The following is a 6,339-nucleotide window of genomic DNA, read 5'->3' as shown; positions in this document are numbered from 1 at the left end:
AGATGTTGCCACGGTCTGAAGATATCACTTGAGGAATACCGTGCAGAGAGACAATGCGAGAGGTATAGAGTTCCGCCAATTGAGCTATAGTGATCGACTCTTTGATAGGCAGAAAGTGAGCCACTTTGGTGAGCTTGTCGATGACAACAAATATAGCATCATTGCCACGCTTGGACTTTGGAAACCCAGTAACGAAGTCCATTTCAATGTGGTCAAACTTCCATTCTGGAATGGCAAGAGGTTGGAGGAGACCAGCTGGCCTTTGGTGTTCTGCCTTCACTCTTCTACAGACATCACATTCATTCACGAATTGAGCGATCTCGCGCTTCATTCGAGTCCACCAATAAGCTTGCTTAAGGTCCTGATACATCTTCGTACTCCCAGGGTGGATGGAGAGGAGAGAATTGTGAGCCTCGTTCATGATCACTTTACGAAGTTCACCTTTGGGCACAACAATACGATCCTCGAAGAAGAGAGTGTCCTTGTCATCAAGGCGGTAGCACTTGTACTTGGACTGACTCTTGGCAATCCCAATCTTCACCTTTTTCACCATAGCATCAAGAAGCTGGGCTTGGCGAATCTGGTCTTCTAAGGTAGGAGAGACTTGAAGGTTGGCGAGGAAACCTTGAGGAACAACTTGCAGATTAAGTTTGCGGAAAGCTTCACAAAGCTCGGGTTGATAAGGCTTGAGAATCAGACTGTTGCAATAGGCCTTTCTGCTCAAAGCGTCAGCAATCACATTGGCCTTGCCTGGAGTATACTCAATACTCGGATTATACTCTTGAATCATTTCGACCCATCGAGTTTGCCTTAGGTTGAGATTAGGCTGAGTGAAGATGTACTTGAGACTCTTGTGATCGGTGAAAATGTCCACTTTTCTTCTCAATAGAAGATGTCTCCAAGTCAAAAGAGCATGCACAACTGCCGCCAACTCGAGATCATGAGTGGGGTAGTTCTTCTCATTAGGCTTCAACTGGCGAGATGTATAAGCAACAACTTTCTTCTCTTGCATCAATACTGCGCCAAGACCTTGGAGAGAGGCATCACAAAAGACCTCGTACGGCTTGGATTCATCAGGTGGAGTCAGAACTGGAGCAGTGATCAACTTCTCTTTCAAAGTGTTGAAAGCAATATCACACTCCGGAGACCAAACATACTTGACGTGCTTCTGAAGAAGATTTGAGAGAGGCTTCGCGATCTTGGAAAAGTTTTCAACGAATCTTCGGCAATAGCTTGCGAGTCCGAGAAAACTGCGGAGTTGCTTCACATTCTGAGGAGGTTCCCAATTCACAATTGCGGATACCTTCTCGGGATTCACGGAAATGCCCTTGGTAGAGATGATATGACCAAGATAAAGAACCTCATCGAGCCAAAATTCACACTTGGAGAACTTGGCGTAGAACTGATGTTCCCTGAGCTTATCGAGAACCAAACGCAAGTGCTTGGCATGATCTTCCTTGTTCTTCGAGAAAACCAGAATGTCATCGAGATAGACCAAAACGAAGTCATTGGTGTAGGCGTTGAAGATGAAGTTCATCATGCGAGAGAACGTCGGAGGAGCGTTGGCGAGGCCAAAAGACATGACAGTGTATTCATATGAGCCAAAGCTTGTTCTGAATGCCTACACCTAAACAAGATAACAAGTTGAGTATGGTGGGATGTGCAACGGTTCAAGCAACATTGCTGGAATCAATGATATTTAGCTCATGCCTTAACTCACAAAATCTTGCTTCATCCAAAGGCTTTGTGAAGATATCTGCAAGGTTATCATGAGTGTTGACATAGTTAAGCTCGATCTACCCTCGCCTGATATGATCCCGGATGAAGTGATAACGGATCTCAATATGCTTCGTCTTGAAATGTAGCACCGGGTTGAGAGAAATCTTGATTGCACTTTCATTGTCACACCAAAGAGGCACTTTGTCACAAATGACACCATAATCCTTTAAGTTTGTCTCATCCAAAGAAGTTGTGCACAACAACTACCGGCAGCCACATACTCCGCTCTTGTGGACGAGAGAGACACACAACTTTGCTTCTTGGAAGACCAACTCACCAGAGAGCAACTGAGAAATTGGCACCCTCCAGAAGTGGACTTCCTATCCACTTTGTCTCCCTCCCAATCGGAGTCCGAACAGCCCACAAGGTTGAAGTTAGATCCTCTTGGATACCATAAGCCAAAGTTTGGGTATGAGCCAAATATTGAAAGATTCGCTTGACCGCCACATAGTGGCTTTCCTTAGGTGCGGCTTGAAACCGTGCACAAATTCCCACATTCAACATGATATCCGGTCTAGATGCACAAAGGTAAAGCAAGGAGCCAATCATGGAGCGATATACCTTTTGATCCACCGCTTTACCCTTGGGATCTATGTCAAGTTGGCATTTGACGGGCATTGGAGTGGAAGCCAGCTTGACATCACTTAGCTTGAATCTCTTGAGCATGTCTTGAGTGTATTTGGCTTGGTTGATGAAGGTTCCTTCTCTTTGTTGCTTGACTTCGAACCCGAGAAAGAACTTCAACTCTCCCAATATGGACATCTTGAACTTGGAGGTCATAAGTGCGGCAAATTACTCATTGAAAGCTTTGTTAGGGGAACAAAAGATAATATCATCAATATATAGTTGGCACACAAACAACTCCCCTTTGACCTTCTTAGTAAAAAGAGTGGGGTCGATTTTCCCAATTTCAAAACCACGATCTTGCAACAACTCGGTAAGGTGGTCATACCATGCACTTGGGGCGTTCTTAAGGCCATAGAGTGCCTTATCGAGTTGGTACACATGATCAGGAAAATAGGGATCCTCGAACCCGGGGGGTTGCTTGACATATACCAACTCATTAATAGGACCATTAAGAAATCACTCTTCACATCCATTTGTTGTAATTTAAAGTTATGATGAGAAGCATAAGCAATCAACATGCAAATGGATTCAAGGCGAGCAACGGGAGCAAAGGTTTACCGTAGTCGATACCCTCGACTTGGGAGTAGCCTTGAGCTACCAAACGAGCCTTGTTGCGAATGATAGTCCCATGAGCATCTTGCTTGTTCTTGAATATCCAGTTGGTTCCAATGACATTATGGTTCCCCGTTGGACTTGGCACCAATCTCCACACCTTGTTGTGCTCAAAGTTGTTGAGTTTTTCATGCATGGCATTAAGCCAATCCGGATCCTCGAGCGCCTCATAGACCTTTTGGGGTTCAACACAAGAGACAAACGCGTGATGTTCACAATATTTTGCTAATTGTCTACGAGTGCTTACCCCCTTTCTTAAGCTTCCAAGCACATTTGTCATGAGATGATCTTTGGTGGATAGCTTGGATGCGATCTTGGTGGCACGACGCTCTAATTCCTCCTCTGGAGAGAGTTGAGGGTCGTCTTGAGCTCTTTCTTGATCTTGAGCTTGCTCGGATGAGAGAACTTGACCTTGGGCATCACTTGGTGATTCAACACCATCTTGAGGTTGATATTGCCCTTGGTCTTGTTCATGAGGTTGAGGGCCTTCACTTCGTTTTTCGGAAGTATGTGGGCCTTGGGTTGGTGATGGCTCCACGTGAGTGGAACATTGTCCTTCTCCTTCGGCCACAAGGGGATCCTCAATGGGTAGGATAAAACCAACAGCCATTCTTCTTATGGCTTGGGGAGGAATTTCATTACCTACATCACAAGTGCCACTTTGCTCCACTTGGGAGCCATTATTCTCATCAAACTCCACGTTACATGTCTCCTCAATAAGTCCCGTGGACTTATTGAGGACACGGTAAGCATGAGAGTTTGTAGCATAACCAACAAATATGCCCTCATGAACTGCCTCAAATTTAGACCAACGAACACCTTTCTTGAGAATGAAACACTTACACCCGAACACCCGGAAGTACTTGAGGTTGGGCTTGTTACCGGTGAGTATCTCATATGGAGTCTTGTTCAAGCCTTTGCGGAGGTAGAGACGATTGGATGCATGACACGCGGTGTTGATGGCTTCGGCCCAAAAGTTGTATGGAGACTTGAACTCCGCCATCATGGTCCTTGCCTCATCCATCAACGTCCGGTTCTTCCTCTCCGCTACATCATTTTGTTGAGGGGTGTAAGGTGCGGAATATTGATGCTTGATCCCCTCATCACTAAGAAACTCATCCAAGGTGTAGTTCTTGAACTCGGTGCCGTTGTCACTTCTTATTGTCAAGATCTTTGCATTGTGTTGACGTTGAGCTTCATTTGCAAAGTCAATGACGGTTTGTTGGGTCTCGCTCTTCCTCTTGAAGAAATATACCCAAGTGTATCTTGAATAATCATCCACAATCACCAAGCAATACTTTCTACCGCCAAGACTATCAAAGGATGGAGGCCCAAAGAGATCCATGTGAAGGAGCTCCAAAGGCATCTTTGAGTAAATGATAGTCGTGGGAGGGTGAGCCTTTTCATGTAGCTTTCCTTCGATGCAAGCACTGCAAGCACGATCTTTAGCAAAACTAACATTTTTTAGTCCACAGACATGGTCCCCCTTGAGAAGATTTTGCAAAGATATCATATTAACATGGGCTAAACGGCGATGCCAAAGCCATCCCACGTCAACTTTATCCATTAGGCATGTCGCGGTCTTAGTGGGTTGCTCCAAAAAGTTAATCACATAGAGACCATTCTCGACATGCTCAACAAAGGCTACTTTAAGAGTCTTGCTCCACAAGAGGGCCACGGTATCAACATCAAAGAAAGTGGAAAAGCCCATGAGTGCAAGTTGACGAACGGAAAGTAAATTGTATCCAAGGGACTCAAGCATGACCTTCTCGATCGTGAGATCATGAGAAATGACAACCTTGCCAAGTCCCAGTACCTTAGAGGACGAGGCATCACTCCACTCGACATTGGTGCGCATAGACAGAATCTTGTGAACATCCACGACCAAGTCCTTGCTTCCGGTCATATGATTAGTGGCTCCACTATCGAGCAACCATGATCCCCCACCGGAAGCAAACACCTACAAGAGATCAATGCTTGGTTTTAGGTACCCATTTTGTAATGGGTCCTTTGAGGTTAGTAACAAGGGTCTTAGGAACCCAAATAGACCATTCAATGTACTCATAGGAGAAACCAACAAATTTGGCATAAACATGTCCATCACTAGCACTGCATAACACATAAGAAGGGCTAAAGTCGCCAGCTTTGTTGGGAGGGGTAGCATTGCCCTTCTTGGCATCTCTACCCTTCACAATGCTCTTATTCTTCTCCTTGGAAGAACCCTCTCCCTCCTTCACAAAAGTTTGCTTTAGAGGGGGAGGTTGTTTGGCCTTGTCTTCCTTCTTGTTGTTCTTGGACTTGGGTGTGAACCCAATTCCTTCCTTGGCCACAACCTCCTTTTGATTGCTCAAAAGTTCGTTGAGGTTCTTCTCACCTTGTATGCATGACACAAGGCTTTTCTCAAGTTGCTTCTTCAACTTTGCATTCTTCTCAACAAGATGCACATGCTCACAACAAGGGTTAGTATCATTTGCATTATCAATTAAAACCATGTGAGAAAAAGTGGCTTTCTCCTTGGTTAGCTTTACTTGGAGTTGATCATGAGACTCTTTGAGACTAGCATGAGCACCCTTCAAGACCTTGTGAGCCTTGTCAAGTAAGTCAAACTCCTATTTGAGTCTAGCAAGATCAACCCCAAGCTTGGCCTTCTCGGAGTTTAGCACACGAGATACAACAAGACATTATCAAGATCTTTCTTTAATTTAGTGTGGTCACCATTGTATGACTCCTCAAGAGCCAAACGAAGACCTCGCTCTTCCTCAAGAGCATTCGAAAGATCCAAAATTTCATCGGCATAGTCACGACTATGCCCCTCCATCTTAGAGATGGTATCTTCGTGAGCCTCGAGCATGTCATTGGCTTCACCAAGTTGTTCCAAGAGAGCAACAAAGTGCTTCTTGGATTTCCCCTTGAGTTTACTCATAAAGGACTCAAATTCATTCTCCTCCACATTGGACCCCTCATGTTCATCAATGCAATCCGTCAATGAAGGATTATTAATGATGGTAGTTTTGATGTTGGGAGTTACCTTATTGGTGGCTTTAGCCATGAGACACTTGGCGGTGATGTTCTCATTGGGTGAGTCGAAGAGAGATACCCGTGGAGTTGTCGCAATGGCAACGGAGGCCATGGAAACCGACTCACCGTCTTCATCATCATCCTCATGGTACTCTTCTTGTGCCACCAACCCCTTGGGAGGAGTCTTCTTGATGAAGTTGCTCTTGTTGGGGAAAGACTTGGCCTTGTCTTTTCAAATGAGCTTGTGCTACCTCTTGAGCATGCGTTGGTTTTCCCTTTAAGAGGAAAGGGTGATGCAACAAA

The sequence above is a fragment of the Triticum urartu genome, chromosome 1, assembly GCF_003073215.2.
Source record: "Triticum urartu cultivar G1812 chromosome 1, Tu2.1, whole genome shotgun sequence".
Lineage (NCBI taxonomy): Eukaryota > Viridiplantae > Streptophyta > Magnoliopsida > Poales > Poaceae > Triticum > Triticum urartu.
Note: the sequence above shows the minus strand (reverse complement) of the source record.